A 23,339-nucleotide genomic window follows, 5' to 3' on the forward strand; every position below is an offset into this window, starting at 1 on the left:
TCAGATCAGGGCACCCCTACCTCACGGCACCTCGGGCAGAATCCACTATTTGCCTCAGGAGGTCACGTGTCCACTAGAGGAAGCAGGGCACCACCCAGATTCAGGCAACTGGAGGGGTTCTGGACAGTGAACCAAACAAATGCACTAGGACAGAACCCTATGTTGAATCACGACCAGGAGCAAGCATCCACCCGTCCATCCATCCATCCATCCTTCCATCCATCCATCTGTCCATCCATCTGTCCATCCATCCATCCGTCCACCCCTCCATCCACCCGTCCGTCCATCCACCCATCCGCCCATCCATCCATCCACCCGTCCATCCATCCACCCATCCGTCCATCCATCTTTCCATCCATCCATCCATCCATCCATCCATCCATCCATCCATCCATCCACCCATCCATCCACCCATCCGTCCATCCATCCATCCATCCATCCATCCATCCATCCATCCACCCATCCACCCACCCATCCGTCCATCCATCCATCCATCTTTCCATCCATCCATCCATCCATCCATCCATCCACCCATCCATCCATCCATCCATCCACCCATCCATCCATCCATCTTTCCATCCATCCATCCACCCATCCATCCATCCATCCACCCATCCACCCATCCATCCATCCATCCATCCATCCACCCATCCATCCACCCATCCATCCATCCATCCATCCATCCATCCATCCATCCATCCATTCACCCATCCACCCACCCATCCATCCATCCATCCATCCATCCATCTTTCCATCCATCCATCCACCCATCCATCCATCCACCCATCCGTCCATCCATCCATCCATCCATCCGTCCATCCATCCACCCATCCATCCATCCATCCATCCATCCATCTTTCCATCCATCCATCCATCCACCCATCCGTCCATCCATCCGTCCATCCATCCATCCATCCATCCATCCACCCATACATCCATCCAACAAACATTTATTTGACTCTGGCAGGTGCAGAGCACAAACAGGCACAGCAGACGTTGGTCTGGTCCCCACAGCTTGGCCGCGTGAAGGTTCCATTGAACAGGGAACCCCATGAGGGGGGCAGCTGTTTCTCCTGCTACCTCTGCCCCCAAATCATTCATTTATTTTCAAATATTTACTGCACCATCTAGGAGCGGGTTGGAGGGGGACAGCCCATAACCTCCATGCGTCTTGCCTTTCGACCCACCCTCAGATAATACACAATCCAGGTAAAAGCGGGCGTGTGGCGTTGACATGAGTCCCTGCCAGAAACACTGCAGCCCTGCTGTCCCTTCCTTACTCCTCCTCTTTTCTTCTCCTCCTTCCTGCCTGGCATCTCAACCCACCAACCACCGTCTGTAGCTCAAACCCACCAACAGCTCCCAAGGAAGCCCCTTTGCCCCCCGCGGCCTGGATGACCCCAGGCTGCCCTTGGCCCCTGTCCTCCCTCCACCGTCCCTGGAAGGCCCCCCTCCCCACGGGCTGTGGGCACCCCCTCCTCCTCTGCCCGATGCTGTTTAGCAAGAAGTGTCCTTCCTCCAGCTCCCACTGCCCCCCGCACCCCAACCCCCATGAGTTGAATGATGTCAGTGAGTTCCGGCCGTGATGCCTTTTCCTTTCATGTTGTCAACCCTGAGCTCTCACGATGCAGGAACCAGGCGGCACCACTACTTTGTAACAGTCATTTGACCCCAGAATGCAGCACATCAGTTAAAGCCACAGCCACTGAATTATTTTTCCCTGACAGTCCGCTAACACCCAGACTGGATGATGGAGAGAGCGGAGCAGCGGGAAGGCCGCAGCCCGTCCATCACACCAGCCCCGTCCTGGAGGCTCATTACCTGCTCCCCTCGCCCCTGCAGCAGGGCGGTGGGGCGCACATGCCGTGCGCTCAGGACCAGGCGCCCTCTGCGGCTTTATTAAATTCGAATCCCACCTTGGACATGGTCTGGGTTCAGGGACTGAGCTTCAAAAGAAAGATTCCAGGCGTCCCTGTAAATGCTGCTCTGCTTCCCTCCTCTGCCCCGCGCCATCCGCACCGCGTGCTTCCTGCTCACGCAGGTCCTGGTGACCAGAGGCACGACCTCTGTTACCTGTCTAACTGCGCCATCAGCACCTGTGCCAGGAGACAAGCCAGGGCCCCCAGAACCGCCGTCCACACCCCCAGGAAGGGCAGCTCCCACCACTGAGCTGTGAGGGACCCTGCCCAAGTCCGGGTGGGATGGGGGGAGAGGTGGGGGGTGGCAGCAGCGGTCACCGCTGGAGCGACACAGCTTCTGGACCTCGGGTCTCAAGCTCAGTATTTAACACTCTCTGCCCGAAGTCTGGGTTCTGCCCCACAGGGCGGGCTTGGTGTGCAGGACACACCAGGGGTCTGCTTCCAAGGCTCGTTCGCCAGCTTCTGCTGCTGCGGAAGCAAATGAAGAGCTGGCGCCTCTGCTCAGGGCTTTGAACCAAAGGCTCAGTCTCCTCTGAGTGAGGTGTCAGAACCGTCCCTGGGGGAGCTCCCCTATCTAAGTGACGAAAAATGAACAAAAAACTTCTAAGGTGTCGGTCGTGTGGGGAGCGTGGGTAAAACACCACTCTGGGCCCGGCTGCCGGAAATCCAGGACCAGGCTCCTGCCGTGCTGACCCCCACGCAGGTAGGTCAGGACCTGCTCTGTCGGGGGCCCTGGGCTGTTCGGCCTCAGCCGCAGAGCAGATCACGGCAGGGCCAGCTTGGTGGGTCGGACGCTCACCCCGTTGTGAGGACAACTCTGAACAACATAGCCCCCCAGACGTCCCTCGGGTCAGACCCCCAAGGACCACCACCCTCGGCGCCCGGACATCACCTTCTGTGGACAAGTGAGGTGTCTGTTCGGCCAGGCTGAGGTAAAGTTTCAGCCTCCATTCTAAAACAGTTCTGAAGAATAACATTCTCCATAAAGATTAAAATCACAGGCTTCGATGTCTGCGGTATCAGATTTCCACCATTTCCTCAACCTGGGGGTTTTCTCAGAACCAGGCTGATTCGTTCCTTCGATTTCATGAGCTCTGACTTAAGGTCTCTTTGCCAGAGTGATGAGAACACGACGTTATTAAATTCTCTAACGGCGCAGGCCCAAGCGAATGGGCGCTCTGCAAACACCAGCTGACACGGTGAAAGAAGAGCCCAGGGGTTGGTGGGAGAGCCAGCCCTCAGATTTCCTTTAGGTTCACGGGAGACTTGGAAGCAATAACGAGACGGTGTCAGAATATAAATGCTCATTACCTGGGACATCCTTGTTATTAAAAAAACAAAAGTAAAGTCACAAAATCTAGATCTCTGTGGTCTTCACTTCCCACCCCTAGAAAAGAGTTAATAACAGCGTTAAATTCAACCAGAAAGGCTTATCTCTCAGCATTTTGGCTCCGTGGAAACAGACGAGCTCCCACGTGATGAGAGAAGAAAGAAAGTGACTAAAAATTTCGGTGATGCAGGAAGGGGGAGAGGTGGTGACAGGTCGCCCCTCGTTTGAAAACTACCAGGTTTATTATCTTGTTCCTGAGTCTCTCTTCACCCGCGGTGATTCCCTTTGTTTGTTTGGTTTTGTTTTTTTAATTTCCATGTCAGGCTGCAGTGGAACTAACAGTGTCTCAAAGATTTTGTCAAAACAACTGAAGCACTTTCTCCCTGAGAGTAAGAGGGGGATGCCTTTAAAACTAACCATGAAGCCTGCTTGCTTCTCAAGCCCTTTGCAGGTCCTTCTAGGGAGCGGACGCCCCAGGCCTGTCCTGGCCATTTGTCAGGCACTCGGCACACTTAACCCGCACCTACTCTGTTCCCTGGTGGTACAGCTCCCACTGCTGGGAGGGGGGAACCATGGGGACATATAACATAATGGAAATGAACAGTGCTTTCAGAGTTCAGCATTTTATAGCAAACTTGGATCAGAGCTCCCGTACGCAGTCCATTTCATGGAATCTTCCCCCAGAATTAGCTTCAGAATTAGACCAGGGGCCTGACTGTCACCTCATACTCAACAGCTGCACTTTGGGACACAAACAGACCTGCTGTCCTTCTCCCAAAAGCCAGCGTGACCCCCGCCGCCCCGGACACTTCACAGGTGGTTTTTGTAATTTCACAGTCCTGCCAGTCTGTCTCCTTCAACAGAGGCAGCACCTTAACTGCTGTAACACAGAACTGTTAATATTGATGCCACAAATTGGCGTTGGAGCTGTCCCCAGATTTTAAATGGGCTTGGACTACAAACAGTGTGGAAATCACACCTACTTGGCTTTGAGACGGTTTAACACTGTCCGAGATGTTCTACCCAAGGACACCCTGAAATTGCAGCAGACTCCTGCAGGGTCCCCCTCATGAGCCCGGGGGCCTCACTCTCCCAGACGCTTGGGTCGGCTCTGCCCCGGCCGCATGTCCAGCCCCGGCAATTCCAGAATGACCTCCAGAGGACAGCTGCAGCTTTACAGGTCCTACAAGCAGAAGGGGACAGCCCTGGGTCCTAATTATTTTCCTGAAAAGGGCGGATTTCTTTCTCCTCAGCAAGGCGTTCCTCATGGCCACACTTTCTTGGATGTTTACCTTGTTTCCCTGGGGGGTTGGGATTAGGACGGGACCCCACCACATCCTGAGACCCACCAGCACAGCAGGCCCCGACTTAGAGCGACTCCGGCCACAAAGACTCCAAGCTGAGGAGCTGGGCTCCTGTGCGTCTCTAGACAGAGCAACACACCTGGTCTCTGGGGACCTCCCCTGAGCCCTGCAGGCTTTGGCAGAAGGTGCCGGGGGCCTGGGGGTGGGGTGGTGTACAGAACCCACCTACCTTCCCTGCCCTCCCCCTTTTCCACCTGGATGTGCACCCTCCCCACCACGTTGCCCCAAAAGCCCGGGCGTCAGGGAATTGAATGTGTCTCTTCCCTTGGAAATCACTGGACAAGTGATCTCAACACCAGGCTAATTTTGGTGACTCTGGTTATAAAGAACAGGTAGAAATCCATGCAGGCAGCGTGGAGAGGTTGTGGTTGGTGAGAGCCAGGGTGGAGGGTGGCCACTTGCCTGTGAGGATTTCTACTGAATTTGTGGGGAAACACAGAAACTGTAATATTCATGTTTTACTTTCAATGTGCACGAAGTTGAAATTTAGCAATTCAGGATTTTTATAAAAGTATATCTCTGTCTTAGTCCAGTCAGGCTGTTGTAACAGAATCCCACAGACTGGGTGGTTAATAAACATCAGACATTGATTCCTCATGGTTCTGGAGGCTGGACATCCAAGATCAAAGTGACCACAGATTCTGTGTCTGGTGAGAGCCTGCTTCCTGGTTCACAGACGCGTCTTCTCTCTGTGTCCTCACCTGGAGGAAGGGGCGGGGGCTCTCTGGAGTCTCCATCATAAGGTCACTAATCCCATATAGGGGCCCTCCTGGCTCAGATAAGTACCTGGGGTAGACGCTGGCAGGGCCTGTCTAAGCTGACCCGGCCTGGACCCCAGTGCCCAGGGTGCAGTAGGTCCAGGGGAAGTTGTTACTTCCCACCAGCAGGCCCTGGGGTGTCCCACCCCTGCAGCAAGGCTCGGGACTCCAGCTCCAGGTCTAACTCTCTCATGCCGGGGTGCCCAGGTGCCCAGGGTCCCGGCAGCCTGTCCGCCTCCCTGTAACTGTTCTGCTCGGCCGTGGCCACTCTGCCCCCTGCCCAAGGCGAGCCCGTGATTATCCAGGCAGCCTTCTTCCTTTCAGCACCTCAGCTCCGTCTGTGTTGTGTGGCCACACACATCCTCTTGTGGTCCACGAGGAGGGAAAAGCAGCCTTTTACAGAAGGAAGACATCCACCCGCCCGTCCAGCCAGCCCTGACCTTCCCCACGTCGTCTCCTCGGTAGAGGCACTGACGGCCAAATGGGAGAGATGGGTCTCCTCACGGCTGCCACACACGGAGGAGTTTCCAAAAATCCCTCTGCAGCGAGGGTGTGGAGGCACTGTAGATGCTAGCAATACACTTACGCACTGACACAATGTCCACACAATATAATTTATACGATACAATGTGTATCATGTGTGTACAATATATACACAGTACAATTTATATGATACAGTTTATACAATGTACACACAATGTCTACACAATATAATATATAGGAGGTAATTTATACAATATACACACAATGTCTGCACAATGTAATTTGTATGATGAAATTTATAAAATGTACACACAATGTCTACATAACATAATTTATGTAATACAATTTGTACAATGTGTACACAATGTATACACAACTTATACAATTTGTACAATGTACACTCAATGTCTACGTAATATAATTTATACGTTACAATTCACACAGTGTGCACACAATGTCTACACAGTCTAATTTATATGATACAATTTGTACAATGTACGCTCAACGTATACAACTCACACTTATAAACGTACACTTAAACAGGATGGATATAATGTACCGTATACATTTATACAGTAGCCCCCACCATCTGAATTCCTACTAAAAGAAGTTTGGTACAATTTAAGTCAGAAGAGTTAAATATGTATTTAAGCCTATATGTTCCCGATACTGTGTTTGGCGTCTTAGTTAACAGGACTGTTGATCGATCAAGCAGAGGCCGTCAGCCAAGCTTCCCCAGTTACCTCATTATTCTGCAGCCACGACTGACGCTGGTGGTGCCGGCGATGATCCATGGGGACACTAGGAGCTGGTATTTATCAGACGTTTACTGTGTCATGTGTTGTTTTACACGCTCTACGTATAATAGCACATCCGGGCCTCACAGAAACCTGGCAGGCGGCACCACTCACATTCCCTGTACAGACAAGGATGCCGAGGGGCAGGAAAGCTCAGCCCTTCGGAGCCGGGAAGACGGTCCCAAGGGGGGCAGAGACCCTCCCTCAGACCCCAGGCTGCCCTCCCCCTAGGCCCTGGCACTTTTACAGGTTGGTCGAGGAAACGGGGCAGCGCGTGGCCCCCGGTGATGGGAGCGACACAGGGGACACAGTGTGGGCAGGAAGCAGGAGGGAGCAGGCGACCTGGAGGGCTGGCAGAGGACAGGGGGCTCCTGGGGCAAGGGCCACCCGCACCGAGGTGGCAGGGCGGCGGGGAGCTCGCCGGCTCCCTCTCGGGAAGACCACCTTTGTCAGTGCAGAGGCTGCCCTTGGCCGTGTAGACAACAGGATTTGTCGGGATGGCCAGGTCCCCTCTTCCTTGGGGACACACTGTTACAGTGAAAAGGAGAGACAGCAGAAAAGAGATGACAACTTGGAGAAAGAGGCAGAGGAGGTGAAGAGGAACGTCCCGAGGGGAAATCACCTCCAGTCCAAGGAGCCGTGGGGGGTGGGGGGAGACCCAGGAAGAAGGAGGAGGGCGGGTTCCCCGTGGCCGCTTGCCTCTCCGCCTGCCCGACGGACGGACATGCCAGGGGTGGGGGGTGGGAGGGAGCCCTGCAGACCCCGTCTCCACACAGATCCAGCTCCATCGCCCAGCTGCGCCAGGCGGCTGTGCTGTGCTCGCCCTGTAGGGCCTCTGGGGCTGGTCTCACTGGTCCCCAGGACTCACACGGGGTGGCTGTTTGTTCTGAGGGCCCTCAGATCGCGGGATGTCGAGGCTCCATGGGTGCCAAGTGTAGACCCACCACGCGGCTACTCTGACGAGGTTGACACTGGCCTGGAGCGCAGAGTGGGTCTGAAAGTTGCCCTTCAGGACCTGCATCCCCGCGGTTGCTGCCTCATAGCTGTAACACCCGCTTCTTCCCAGGTAGGTTTAGGTTGTGCAGCACAGTGATTCAGTTATACACACACATATGTGCATATACTTTGTTTTCAGATGATTTTCCATTGTAGGTTATTACAAGGTATTGAATATCGGTCCCTGTGCTGTGCTGTAGGACCCTGTTACACTCGGCTGTGTTTTTAAGGCAAATGCAGCGGCTTCCCCAGTTCTCTCTGGGCTGCGTTGGGACCTGTGTTCGAAACATCACCATCCTTCATGACACAGGAGGCAGAGAGATCCTCTCCGTTTGGAGAGAGATGCACTCATGTCCCCAGACCTCATCGCCTCCCCCCTCCGTCTCATCACCCCTCATCCCCGCATGTTTGAGCCCAAATGGTGCAAGAAAAGAGAAACAATCATTTGTAGCAATAGGTCAACAATTAAACATTTTTAAAATGTGTTTTCTACATTAATGCCTTCTGGGGAATAATGAGTTCACTCAAGTCCTCAAAATTATAAGCCTACAGGACAAAAGTTACAAACGCCAAGCAGGAGAAACTTCTCTTTAATACAGGGCTGTTTCCCCAAGGTTGTGATTACAGCAAATCAGTGATAAAAGTCATCTTCTGCCAGCGGCGTCAGTCTCTCCGCATCTTAACCATGTTTCATTTGTGACCATTTCAGGAAAAGGACTCTGGGTCGCCTGGTCTTGGGTAGAGGTTTTATTCAGTTACCTAAATGGAGAAATCGGAGAGAACGTGCCTCCGTAAAGCGCACGAGTTGGCCTGCAGCATCCGTGGAATGTCATTTTGGGTTCACAACAGGGTCGTGAAGTGAACAGGCAGGCGGAGGCAGAGGCGCTGGGCAGCGTGGCCTTCCTGCCAGCAGAGAGTTCGCCCCAGGCGTCTAGACGGAAGACGACAGGAAGGCAAGCCCGCCCGGATCTCAGCAAAGGCCCTTTCTTCCTGCCAGCTCTCGGTCAGGTGTCCAATGGCCTAGCCACTCCAGGCCGTGGGATCCAGGTCCCAGAGCCAGGAACAGCCCCGGGGCCAGGAAGCAGGTGCCCGTGGAGGACTCGCGACAGCAGCAGCTGGGCTGTGAGGACGGTGTGATGGGGCTGGAAGCAGAGCCAGTCGGGGTGGATGGGTTCTGATGGAACTCGGGGCAGGGGGGTGGAGCCTCTGCAGTGGGGTGAAACGTCAGGAGGACAGTAGGGGGCAGCTGTGTCGCAGCCAAGGAGCCCGAGTTTGCCGTGTTTGCGGCTGGAAGGGAGCCAACAGCGGGCCTGGGTGGTTCCTGAAATACAAGCTGTTTGTAGGCTGGCCCCTAGCCTCTCCACCTGCAGGGCCCACGCCAAGGCGTGATGTGTGTGGGGAGTGGCCAGAAATCACGAGTTTGGCTTTAGGCAAAATTTGAGATACACGTGGGACAAGCACGTGGGGCTTCCCGCTGCCACCGGAGCCAGGTCGGGATCGGCGGCCTTGAATTTAAGTTCAGCTCCCACCTTTCCAGCTGGGTGCCCTCGGGCAGCTCACTCAAGCCTCTGGTTTCCGTTCTGCAACGTGGGTGGCTTCCCCAGTGGAAGGAGCTGCCTTGAGCTCACCCCGGCGTTGAGGGTATGAAATTGTGAGACTCAGGTGACCTGGCATCCGTGAAAGTTCAGTTCATCTTGCTATGACCTTGGGTCTGGGGTGAAGAGGGGCCTCCCCCCAACTGTGGTCAATGTCCACCTGCATCTTCCCAGGCGCAGCGGGGAGCGGACAAGCTGTGCACCTTCTCGGTGCCACAGAACCCGCCGTCTGTTTGCTCTCTTACCCTGGAAAGGATGAGGGGGAAGTTGGGAACATAGGGGCTGGGTGGAGAGGGCGACAGGCGGCCCTCTGTCTGGGTCCCGACATGTCACTCACCAGCATGACCGAGGGCCAGTGTCCGAGCCCCCGTTTCCTCTCGGGAAGCAGGGCTGGTGGCCTTGACCTCACGGGTGATTTGGAGGTGCACAGAACACACTCGGAGTCTCCTGACCTCCATTCTCTGCCACGTCCCTGGGAAGAAGGCCCATGAAAGTCCTAAAGACCCGTCCACTGGCCTTTCTCCTCTGGAGGTGGAGGTGCACAGAACACCCCACTGCGGCCTCCCTCCAACACTGGCTGACCAAGTCCAGAGGCGTTCATCTGACCCCCATGGTCACCCTGGACCCAAGGGTCACTTATGATCGAGGGTGAATCTACTCAATGTTGTTCTTTTGGTTTGGCCAGTAAATCAGATGATTGCAGAATTTTAGAAGTGCTAACCCAGCCCTTACTTTATAGAAATGGTCAACAAACACTTGGAAGCTCGAGTCCTGCCTGAGGAGGCTGGGTTGACGGGAGGAAGGGGACCCAGTGCCCGCCTCATAGCAGGAGGAGTCCTCCTGCCAGCTTGGTTTTTATGAGGAAGCTTTCGATGACTGTGCAGTGAGAAGAGCCATCAGCTGACTTATGTCTTCTGTGTGGACACCACTTCTCTTAATCCTGGAGTATCTTCTACCCTCGGCTTTACCCTTTGTGCTGTTAGGTTCCAAACAGATGACAACTAACCCTGTGTTTGGATGCCGTGCAGACTATGCCCGTGGCAACCTTCTCTGTCCAACCCAAGATCCACAAAACTGAGACCCGATTCTGACCCATGTCGAGAACACAGCCAACTGAAATCTTGTGTTTGCGAGAACTACAAAAACAAATCTTTCTGATCACACAGGCTTTTAAATTAAAGTTCTAATATTTTCCTCCCATTTTCCAGTGGATGGCTTTGTGGATTCTGTGAATTGGGATCGCTTCCCTTCATGAACACAACCAAGACTCTTATTGTTGAGAAAGAGAGAATTTAATTTAAAAAAAAAAAGGCTAATGGAAAAGTCAGAATAACAAATGGTGGGAGAGATGGAGATTAGTAATGGCAAGATACCTCTTTTCCCACCAACTTCTCATCCACTGAGATACAGGAGCCAGGTCGACGGATCGGGACGTCATCTGGTTACTGATGCCAGACTGGGTGCCCCGACGCCAGGCTTCCTAACTGGACCCTGCAGATGCCCTTCTAGCCTCGCCAGCCCCAGAGCGTCTGAGAGCATGGGCCTCTCAGGTCTGGGATCCCAGAGAGCAAGGGGAGACCAGCCCCAGGACCCCCGATCAGGTGAATCATTCCTTCACCAGGAAGTGTTGGGGAGGACACAGGTGGGCAGTGGCCCCACTGCAGCCCATCGTGAGAAGGGAACAGTCCAGGAGTGGGGACAGTCATGCCTCAAATGACTTTGGATGCCACAACATTTAACGTGGGGGGAGAACGCAGAGCGACAGGCAATGTGGTGACCACCTTTGAGGTCAAACCTTAGAATTTCGGTCCTGGTCCTGCCAGTGACCATTGGTGTGAGTGGACACATGACCTACCTTCCTGTGAAGTGGGATGTTGATAAAGGGGCCACATCGTAGGGCTGTTTTAGTCATAAATGAGACATCCTGGCAGAGGGTGAGCCTTCGCGACAAGTTAGATGTTGAGTATATATTTTCTCTTTAACAACCATATTTGAGAGTCGGCAGGAGAAACGGAGCACAGACAACTGGGTCCTGGTGGGAGGGCCCCCCAGATGTGCAGCGTCCTTGGCAAATCTCACTTCCTGTTGTCCGTGGCTATGTAATTCCAGCTAAATCTAGGCCAAAATCTGGCTGAAAGAACCATGAAGCACCACCTGATCAAGGAGCCTGGGATGCAGACAACAGGAGGAGCAGTTAGAGGGCGAAGGTGTCACAGGGAAATAATTGATTGCGAGAGAGTGACATGTCACCCCCAGAAACAGTGCTGAGGACAGGTGGTCTTTCGGTTGATGCTAATTGGATTCTAGACCAATTTGGTGCTCAGCCTGTTCTGGGCCACAGAACACGTGAAGGTCAACAGTCACAAGTATGACCTGCCCCTTTTCTACTTGGCCATCAACATCCCTGCTTTCTCAGGGGACTCTGTCCGAGAGCAAGACAGCAATCATGCTGCCGCAAGAGCACATCTGAAACTAACACAATATATGTCAGAAGCGGATCATTCCAAACCTTGCTGTTCTGTGGTTAGGAATACTTTTTAAACGCCACGTGTGCGCTCAGGAGGGCGGGCACCTGTCATAGATGGACTCTCCGTCCCTCTTAGAAAGGACCAGGACTTCCTGTGTCGACAGAAAGCCCTCTTTCTTAACGGAAGTGTTGACCTGGAGAATTTTTGAAGTTTGGCGTGAATCCACTCTACCCTGGACTGGTTGGTATTTTTGCTTCATTTGGTGGTGTTTGCTTTTAATCCCTTTTGTAATCAAAGCAGATGGGAGGCAAGCAGGAAAGTGAGCCTGGGGGCCATGTGGGCGTCTTCACAAACTGTGAAACAAATGAACAGAGGCTCTGATTGTCTCCCAGAAGAACGCGGCCCAACCACACAACCTCCACCTGCTCTCCTGGGTCAGCTCAGCAGCAGGCGTGGCCGTGAGGGCAAGTCCACTCTGCTGCAGACTCGGATCTGGCCCACTTTTCTCCAGGGCAGCAGGGGTGGGACTGGGCTGTCAGGGAACAGAGACCCCAATGGACAGCAAAGCCATAAGCCTCCCAACTAAAAACCGGAAAGGGTCTCCGGAGGGAACAACACTTCAAATCCAGAACATGGGGCCACAGAGCCTGCCGGTGACTGGACATGAGTCAGGCCTGACGTGGCCATCGGCGGGGGGGTGAGGGGCAACTGACGGGCCCGCGGCCTCCATGCCCTGCAGCCCACCCGCCACTCCCGGGTTGGCTGGCAGGGAGAAGAGAAGAAGACAGAGTTGTCTGCTTCCAGCCTCGAAACCCCTTGGCCCCACTGCACTGTCCACTCCGGGAAACGTGAGGGAGACATCCCGGAGGCTTGGACCATCACCAGCTCCCGGGGAGGCCACCCTGAATGGGAAATTCACACAACGTAAAAATTCCACATCATTCTAGACACGACTTTGGATGACAAGTTGGACCTGATTCTCTTGTTTCAATATTTTCCCTATGCGGGGCTTGGTGGGGGTGGGGGTGGGAGACGGGGGACAGGGGAGGGGCGGGAGGGAATGGCTAAAATTGCACATTTTATTTGACAGAGATCTGAAGAACAGAAATTGGAAATGGGGAAAGAATGATAAAAAAAAATGTAGTTTATCTATAATGTAGTTATTAGGGACGAGAAGCAGTGAACTGGGAACAGTCAATTGAAACTCTGCAGCCCAAGATAGCTGAGCTTCTGGTTGAATGAATTTAAATACGTAGGGCTGGACTTCTGAAGGAGCATTCGGTTAAGTACTTATCAGCTGGCATGGCGGGAAGAGAAATGTCTGTCACATTTTAATGGGCTTCCTGTTTTTAAGGAAAAACCCAGGGAGTTGAGAACCGTGGTTCCTCCCCTCCATCCCCTCCAACCCCTGTCCCCTCTGTGTGGGCTCCAGTGAGTATCTCTCATTTAAAATAGAGGCTTTTGTTTCGGGACATGATGATGCATGCCAGTGAGCCTGATTCACCTCACAAAGTACCACAGCAAGATTAAATAACAATGATGCCCAAAAATAATAATGCGGAGACAAAGCACACGTCAGCCCCAGCCCATGTGGGGTCTGTGTAGCTTCACGGCGTGTGTGATTGGCCTGAAGACCGTATGGTGACCTGGGAGGCAAACTCCACGGCCACCCAGCCTTGAGAGTAGGGTGCGCCCCGTTGATAGCCAACCAGTTACCGTGAAAGGTTCTCACTCTCTTCCTTCACTTCTCCTGCTACTAGAGAATGGGAATTGAAATCAATGAAATCAATATAGTAAAATGGCCAGGATAATTGGGATGATTTAAACAAAAGAATGGGCGTCAGATCTCACTCTATCCCTTTCCCTCCCCGTCCAGGATAATGTTGAGGAGATTGGGACAGGGCATGGGCAGTAAACTCCTGCCCACAAGCGCACGGGTTCAAGGGCATCCCCGAAACTGGGCAGTTCAGAGAACCCAGACTCCTCTGCTGACCCCCAACGTTCAGCCAGACCACCCAGTTCAGCGGAGGCCGTACCCCTTCCCTCGAGTTGATACAGTTGTGCCTTCAGAGTTTTTAGTTAGAGTCTGAGTCCTGAGTGAAAATCACTCTAGGTATTTTGTCTTTCCCAATTCTTGATTATTTGAGCAAGTATTGGGATTTATTTTGCAAACGAGTACACAGACACACACACACTCCCCTATACCATGTGCTCATAAAAGTACTACATAAATCTACTTTTTTTCTCTCCCAGTAATTAACTGACTTTGTAAAATCAATTCTTGGTTATATATAAAACTCACAAAACAGATCTTTAAATAAAAAAAGGAGATAAATCTCTTGGAATTCCTTCTGAAATCACCCAGCTCCACAGTCTCCTGTCTGCTGCCTCCGGTGTCCTGAGTCTCGCTCTGCTGTCAGGCTACCTGCTCTGTTTCTGTGGGGAATGGGGGGGAACGTGACAGAGAGGGGGGCTGCCGTGCTCGGTAAAGGCCACCGCCCCCGAGAACAGCTGATGAAGACCAGAAGTAATGAGCTAAAATTTCCCGAAAGTAATTCTTCCCAGCACTAAGGACGATAATAAAACTCCAGTTGACATGGGTAACCCTCCGTGGACTGAAAATGTGTAATTTTTTTCTACAGAGAACTTTTGTGGTCTTCAGAGGGTGAGTGGGCTGTAGGAAATGTCTTTTCCACGAGGAGCACCTCATAATTCATAAGCAGCTGAGCCTAAATGGAGTTGCAAAGGTCATTCTTATTTTATAACAAGAAGAAATATCCGAGGAACCTTCAAGCCCTTCATTTTCCTTCCACAGCCATGCAGTACCCATACATCATAATATAGAATTATCTACCTTCCTACAGCAAGGACATTCATTTAGTAAATACTCTGGGGGGTTCCCACAATGTATTAAGAATCTGAAGGGATACAGTGACGGGCAGGAATCCAATAATGTCCTTTAAATGCTTAGAGCATTAAATAAGCACCAAGTATTTAAGACCTGAATAAACAAAGATAAACAGGATAAAATTCATTGTCACAGTGAGCATGAGAGACAGACATGAAAATAGTCACAATAATGAGATAATTGCCTTAATGGAGGTGCTACACATTCCATTGAGGTTATGTCTGATTATTAAAGGGAGGAACATTTTAAATGCTTTCCAGAATCCCATTGTTTGGAAGCCTCCTCAATGGATCCTATAGTAAAGCAAAGAATAGTTCTGAAATGAACCGGTGCTGAATTTATGCATTCCATGAAATTGAACGACTGCATATTGGAGTTTCTTAAAATGGGGTGCACATTTAGAAATCACTGGATTTTACAACCAAATTGTTTCTGAATAAGAGCTAATTATGTTTACGTTTGTAATGAAGATATATGGAAACATGCTGTGAATGGTCGTATTAACCACAACAGCCAAATGTGAAGACCTACTTAGCGTTATTCAAATCCAAATTCAGTGTTGGGGCACGCGGAAGGCAGTTTATTTGTGATGCAAACACGTCTCTGACTTGCATGTGCTAAATTGGATAAACCAAGCAATGAGCGAGTTGCAAAAACAGTGAGATAATCAGGAGCTGCAAATTTTGCTTTGATGGTTTTGAAATCCAAGAAAAGTGACAGAGTTTTTCCTATTTAGGCAGGAACTTATTTATTCTTATTTAAGACATATCAAAATGCTTCTTGAGGTTTAGAAACGGCATAAATGAGTGCCAAAGTTTGTTCATAGTGCCACCAACGGCTTGCCAACAGCAGGCCCACTGGCAAAGACACTGGTTTCCATGTGTCCATCTACCTGTCCATCTGTCCATCCATCCATCCGTCCATTCATCTATCTATCCACCCATCCGTTCATCCAGCATTTTACACATATTTAATGAGCAGTACTCTGCCCCAGGCCATGTGCCAGGTGCTAGGAACACACAGAAGTGTATAAGATAAAGCCCTTGCCCTTGAGAATTACTCACAGCCAGTCGATGGGTTTTCCAAGTTGTGACCCAATAACTCTCTGAGTAAGATTTGCCTGGGCACCATGTTTAAAAACAGATTCTGGGCACTTACTCTAGAATTACCAAATCAGAACATCTCGGGCTGCATTTTTAACAAATACTCCAAATGATTCTTAGTCCTGCTAAAATTTCAGAATTAAACTCAGGGAAGGGTTTAAATGAGAACAATTACATTTTATCGTGCCACTGGGGAGATGTGCTAAGAGTTTTGTACAAGCTGAGGAAAGGGGACTAACTCGGGTCCCCTGAAATAAAGACCCTTTGTTAGTGATAGAACAGCTTGCATCCTACACACAGGAGCTGCACAAAGGAAGTCCACACACCCTGTAAAAACTCCAAACGGTAAAATAAGAAGTTAATTCTAACTCTTTACAACTGTGTTTGGCTTTGTGAAAAAAAAAAATCCTTTCTTATAAAAGGAAAGCTTCCAAATCACAGAAGACGATCCACCTTGAGATCTTAAAGATTCGTCTATTAAGGTTGCAAATCTTAAATTTTTTTTACTTTTTTTATTTTTATTTTTGGCTGCGTTCGGTCTTCGTTCGGCTCTTCTCTAGTTGCGGTGAGCGGGAGCTACTCTACGTTGTGATGCTCGGGCTTCTCATTGCGGTGGCTTCTCTTCACAGAGCACGGGCCCTAGAGAGCACAGGCTTCAGTAGTGGCGGTGCACGGGCTTAGCTGCTCCGTGGCATGTGGGATCTTCCAGGAGGAGGGCTTGAACCCATGTCCCCTGCATTGACAAGCGGTTTCTTAACCACTGCACCACCAGGGAAGTCCCAAGGTTGCAAATCTTAACAACCCATATGAAAGTAGCCAGACTGGCAGATGTGAATCCTAACTATAACTATATATATAAACATATATGGAAGATAGAAGTTATTTTATATGTATGTATACACAGGTGCAGGGACACAGTCTTCCTTTCCTGAAGCCCATTTCTCTTTAAGAAGCCCTGGAGATTGGTCCCTGAGGCTCATGTGACAGCTTCAGACATTACATTACTGCTCACAGCACCCAAGGCCAGTCTCAGTAATCAAGGCATTTGATAAAATATTTTCAAATGCCTCACCCAAAAGAGGGCCTGATCTCTTTCATACCACATGTTAATTTACTGAGAAGTAAGAAACAGAAAAGCAGGCTGCTCGCTGGGGACCCACTGAACTCCTGCTCTGTAGCGTCACGGCCCTCTTCCCCCAAATCTTCCTACTCCACAGCTGACGCAGGAGAGACGAACCCCGCACAGAGATAACTTCTGTTATGATTCCATCTACTTGTTACTACTTATTCAAGTGATAAACACATCCGTTATGAGGTTTATCTGCATTTGTAAAAGGACCGCTGGGCTGCTGGGGTCGTTTTCCTCTTTCACCCAGTCGGGTAGCAGAGGCAGGAGGCATGGTTTTGGGGTTCGGCTTCCTTTATGCCCCTGCGAATGGGCAGTCGCTGCAGTGCTTGGGTTGAGCGTGAGGGAGTGGCAGTTCAGACAGAGGGGACAGACAGAGGGGACAGCTGGCCTCTGACCTCCATCTCCCCATCTCCATCTTCCTGTGTAGACAGCTCAGCCCCCCTCTCTCTGATGAGTCTTACCCTCTGCACTCGGTAACCTGCCTGCATCCCTTCCCTGGCCCAGTCTCCTTCCGCTGCACACGTCTGCGTTTTCCTGTGAACTTTTCTCTGTTAAACACACACGTGCTCGGGCTTCCCTGGTGGCACAGTGGTTAAGAGTCCGCCTGCCGATGCAGGGGACACGGGTTCGTGCCCCAGTCCGGGAAGATCCCACATGCCGCGGAGCGGCTGGGCCCGTGAGCCATGGCCGCTGAGCCTGCGCGTCCGGAGCCTGTGCTCCGCAGCGGGAGAGGCCACAACGGTGAGAGGCCCGCGTACCGCAAAAAAAAAAAAAAACAACAATAACACACACGTGCTTTACTTGTTCAAAAGTATTAAGTATTACTGGCATGATGAGAAAAAGCACAGAGATGTGAGGACAGTCACCTTCTGAGACCAAAATCTCCCTCAGTGATTCCGGGCTCGTCCGCAGTGCAGGGTGGGGGTGGGGGTGGGGGTGAGGGGTCGACACAGTGGTAAAGACCGTGGACCCAGGAGCCCGGCCTCCGCGTCTGACTCTTGCTCTGCCCGTTATGCTGTCTGCATGCCCGTAGGCCCTTTGCCCACTCCCGCTGCCCTGGGAGGTAGGGAAAGTAGGGGCTCTGACGGCACGGGGCTTGGTGAGGATAAATCCAGGTGCCTGGTGCACGTGGGGACATGAGTGGCAACGCAAGGCTGGTCGGGGGAGTGTTGTGTAAAAGGGCAACGCCAAACTAAGCAATTATGGCACCAAAGTTCATCAAAGCCATGGAGAAGGATAGCAAAAATTGAGTGAACTCAGCTAAGCCCGGGGCACGTCTAATGAGCTTGGCAGTGAGATGAGAGAGGGAGCCAGCACTGTCCTTAATGAGCTTGAACTTGAGCTCTGAGATGCTCACTTGCTGCTGGGGTGAGGGCCCCCTGCTGCCACCAACAAAAATGCCTGTGGAAAACCCAAAATCTAGGGAGAGGGAAACAGTAACTATGTAATCAGATCAATGACTTTCAATCAGTAAACTAGCCAAACAAATCATCTGAAGGTCTGGGATTCTTTCTCAAATAAATTCATTAGTCCTGTTTCAATTCACTAAAGTAACCAGTTAGTTGTTTCTGAATTGAACAGATACCATCACAGAACCAAAATCACAAAAATGTATAAAAGAGGGGGCAGGGTGGGTGGAAGGCTTTGGTCCTTAACTGAGTGAATCCTCTGCCTTCAATGGGCAAACACCTGTGCCATCTTAAAGTCCTTTGAATTCCGTGTCAAGCTATCAAAAATACACCATTCTCGGTTGGAGTATTTTTTCATTAGTCAGCAAAACGTATTTGACATCTGTTAGACACCGAAAAGAATGCCCCTGGTTTACAAGCGTTTCCAGGCTTGCCTGTTTGCAGATTTAGGATTTTAACTCTCAAGGTCCCTAATCTTAATGTTTAAATGTGTTCAAGTAGAGAAACCACTAAGCGACATTCGTGTCTAATCAAACCACATCTTATGCAGCCTCCTGATGGTAAGGGTAGCTTTTCTGAAAGCAAACAGCCCAAATGGCGACCACCATGTCTCTGGGAAAGGAGATTTCAGAAAAATCCCTAAAAGCTTTGTAAATAATTCCAAATAGATAGGTCTATGGGTCCATAATTAATTAGCACAGTGTGTTAAAGTCCCCAAAGTGTGGAGTGTGTAGATGATTCATTGGATAAAAGAGAGAAGACAATCTAGACCTTTTAGAACTTTGTATTTTAATCTCATCATTTTATAACAATTTTCTTGTGATATAAATCAGGTACCATAAAATTCTTCCTTTTAAAGTGGTTTTTAGTATATTCACAGAGTTCTGCAGCCACCACTATTATCTAATTTCAGAACATTTTCATCCTCCCTTAAAACCTATTAGCATTTCCCCCTCCCCAGAACCCGGCCACCACCCACCTACTTTCTTTCTCTTAGGATTTGCCTGTCCTGGGCGTTTCATGTAAATGGAATCATACAATACGTGACATTTTTGTCCAGCTTCTTTAACTCAGCCTAATGTTTTCAAGGTCCATCCATGTTGTAGAATGTATCAGTATTTCATTCATTTTTATGCCAAATAATATTCCACTTTTATGGATATACCTGGTTTTATTTATCCATTTGTTAGTTGGTCCATTCAACATTTGGGTTGTTTCCACTCTGGGGCTACTATAAATCATGCTACTATGAACACTCGTGTGCACCTATTTGTGTGGACATATGTTTTCATTTCTCTTGGGTGGATTCCTAGCAGTGGAATTGCTGTTTCAAAACATATTTAACATTTTGAGAAACTTCCAAACTCTTCAAATTGGCGGCATCATTTTGCAATCCCACCAGAAGCGTCTGACGGCTCCGATTTCTCCACAACCTTGTCTTCTTTATTTTAGCCACCCTAGCTGGTGTGAAATGTTATGTCACTGTAGTGTTGACTTGCATTTCCCTCATGACTAAGGATACTGAACATCTTTCAATGTGCCATTTGCCGCGTGTATATCTTCTTTGGAGAAATATCTATTCAAATTCTTCAACTGTTTTTATTTGGGTCTTTTTCTTGCTGAGTTATAAGATGTGTCCACAAAAAAAATGGGTCTGATATGAGCTGTGGGCTTTTTGTAGCTGCTTCTTATCAGGTTGAGGAAGTTCCCTTCTGTCCCCCATTTGTGGAGTGTATCTCATTATTTTTTAATTTGCGTATTTGTGTACAAGCTACATGAATAGAGTGGTTTATATCATCTGTAAATGAATTAATACGCATATGGGGAGTGAATGTTCAAAACGACTTCAGGCATAATCGTATACAGTCAGAAAGTTTGGAGATCGCTGGGTTCAGACACAACATCTTCAAGGCCATGATGGTGACCAGCCCGCACCAGGGAGGCCGTCTCCAGTCACACGCTTCAGATTCTGCCAACCTCTGGTCCAGCGCCTGAGCAGAAACCAAGTGTGCATGTGGCTGAACAGACCCTACGTGCCCCTCCTGACTGCAGGACAGAAAAGGATGGGGATAAGATTCAGCGATTATCCAGCCATTCCCTACTTTTACCGCACGGAAATACCCCAAGTAAAAAAGTGCCCTTCCAGGGAAGAGGCTACCGAGTTCCGATCCTGTCCCTTCAGTCCTGGGAAACACTCCAGTCATATCTACATATGTCTGAGGCAAACAAAAGAAAAAGGTATTTTCTTTGAAGTAGCCGGATGAGCTCTAAGACCCCATGTCACAGGCCTCCATCCTGGGTCTTCTGAACCTTGGACACGCCCAACTCCCCATGCTTGGGAACACTTCTGTCTCATGCCTGGGCTGGCCCATGACACCGAGAGTCTGGGCCGGCAGGTGGCTGGGATGCTCTCTGCCCCAGGCTGCCCTGTGCGGATCTCAAAGGGGGCAAAGAGGCAGTGCTCAGGGGGGCAGTCACTGAAGCGCCAGGAGGCGGGAGAGGCACACACTTCCAAGCGAGTGTGCAGAGCAGGGGTTCAGGTGCGAGCTGGTGGGGGCAGGAACCACGGCCAAGGGCAGGGCAGGTGTGGCGTGGAGAACGGGCAGAGGAGAGACGGGGGCAGTGTGCGGGGTCTTCGCAGAAAATCCTGCTGCCTGGAGCCGCCACCTCCCTCACCAAGTCGACAGTGGCTCTCACACTGGAAAATGTCAGGACGTTCTGTTTCCAGTCTGAAATATTTTGAACACATGATACATTTTAACAGATTTAATTTTTTAAACTCTTAACTATCGCTGGAACAGATTTAATAGCAGAGGTTTTCTTATGATTTTACTTACACTTTCATTGTGAACACCTGGATTTCCACTTAGAAATAGTCTGACAATTTTTACATCTCAACTGGCAGCAGGCACAAAATACGCGGCAGCGCCAAGAGCTCTCTGTCACGTTGAAATGCAATATTGTGGCGTTTCGTTAAATCCTTTATCTACAAAGCTGCCACCGGCTGCAGCGTGAGAGCGTGAACTTTGTACCGAATCCAAGCGACCGGTCTGAACTCGACAGGTCATAAATTAGCACAGTGACAAACTTCTGGAGGCCCCTTTCTCTGGCGCTCTTTCTTGATAAGCAAAGCGAAATGAGAGTTTTCTGTGCAAAGCTCTGCGGGGTGATTTTGACACAGACAATGCAGGGAAAGGTGATAAGACATTCCCCCCATGTTACGAACAATCCAGGAGGAGCCAGGTCCTGCTCCAGGAAGATCTGCAAAAAAGGATGATAATAGTAATCGCTGGAATACATGAGAAGGTTTGAACTGTTCAACAACAGCAACAAAAACACTAGCTGGTCTTGAAGTGAAGAGCTGAGGCTTGCTTGGTGTGTTTACAGTGAGTGTTGGGAGCACAGGCCTCGCTTTCATGAAGCTCCAACTACTGAAAGGACACAGTGTCGGTGTCTGCTGATTCCCTCTCAGAACCTGGAACGGTTCTTTGAGGTTGAAGCCGTGTGCAGCCCTCCTTCCTCATCAGGGTTACTGGCATCCATCAAGCCCCACAGTGACTCCTGGGGTCCCCGACCCCACCCCCTGAGGGGCAAACTTGTGGCCACAAGGGCTTATCTCCATGTCCGCAACGTGGCATCCACTTTTCTGGGGTCCCGGGAACCTGGGTGTGGGTCCCCACTGTTCTCGGACTCCGTTATTGCAGGGCATCCTTGCTTTCGCCAAACGCTGCCGGTCTAATCTTCTAGATGTCACCCTGATTACCTTTCTCACCTGCTCAAAAATCCTTCCGTTTCTCCCTGTTACTCTCATCACGAAGCCAAAGGCTCCCGTGAACGCCGGGGCGGCGGCAATCAGAGCGCGGCGTCTGAACTAGACCGACCGTGAATTTGCCCGGTAATGAGCCCAGCCCCGTGTCCCCCTGACTCAGACGCAATGCCCAGACACTGCAGGTCCTGTCCCCACCCAGAACTCCTTCCCAACTCCCGACCCGCCTCCTGTCACCTGCCCATCAGCCCGCAAACACCCCCATCGCCCCCAGGACCACCTCGGCATCCCTTTCTGGCCCTGTGCGTCATCAGTACCCACCTTCCTGCCTGTGTCCTCCGGGCAGGAGGGGGACTATCTCTCCCACCTCACCAGCCCACCGTCTGTCACCTTTCTTAGTGTAAATGTGGGCTCAACACAGGTTCTTTGGGAGGAAGGGATTAAGTCTCCTTTGGTTCTTGTTTTTCTCCTGTTTCTTCTTCTTGGCCTGTTCCTCCTCCTGCTTTTGTGAGAACAGTTCAATTGCACGTCCAGAGTACAGAAAAGTACAGTAAAGAGGTTGTAGAAAAGTAGTGACTGAGGTGGAATTAGAACATGGGGTATCTTCATCATGGGTCACCCTCATCATTTTGCCAATGTCACAGAAGAATAATTCTCTGTTTGCCCCTCCATGGGTTTACTTGGGTTATTGGTTAACTTTGGTATTTTTCGAGCGAGGAAACTGAAGCAACTACCAAGAACATTGTTTCAGTCGTGACAATTAATAAATTATGAATTGATATCTGTTTAGCCTTTCATGTTGAATAGCTCCTAAAAGTGTACTTTTTAACTCAAGGAAGTGATTTATTCTGCTCTGTAGTTTTAATTTTATTCAAGACACCAAATGGGTAAGTTTACCAAATGGAAAAAGTCAAATTCACTTGCATTCAATTCCCCAAGATTAGAATTTCTTAACATTTGCATATCTACTATTTTCATTTTTTATTGCCTTTCCTGTTCTGATAATTTTCTGGGAGAGATTTGACTGGTAAACTACGTCTTCAAAGCAAACAGTGTAAATTAAACTTACAGAAATCACATTACCTGAGACTCTAGAAGACGCCACCCTTCACCGGCCTCGTGGAAGGCCCCGTGCTCCTTCCATGGGGAGAAGGAAATGTGAGTGGTGTCCCCAGCACAGAGCCAAGTGGGGTTGTCAGAGACTTTCTCTGGAGGAAGATGCCGGGTTAGTGGCCACAGTGGAGGATGTAGGTGGAGCCCATGAGGCAAGGGGACCCGGGGTCCCATGCTGCTACTGGAATACACTTTTCTTAT

General features: G+C 50.3%; 1 protein-coding gene across 1 annotated transcript in view; it reads left to right on the top strand.

Moving 5' to 3' along the window:
* The window catches only part of ADARB2 (adenosine deaminase RNA specific B2 (inactive)), a 364,795-nt gene that overhangs the window by 266,072 nt on the left and 75,384 nt on the right, over positions 1-23,339 (top strand). The gene's annotated exons all lie outside the window — the stretch shown is intronic.

This window comes from Orcinus orca, chromosome 2 (assembly GCF_937001465.1).
Source record: "Orcinus orca chromosome 2, mOrcOrc1.1, whole genome shotgun sequence".
NCBI lineage: Eukaryota > Metazoa > Chordata > Mammalia > Artiodactyla > Delphinidae > Orcinus > Orcinus orca.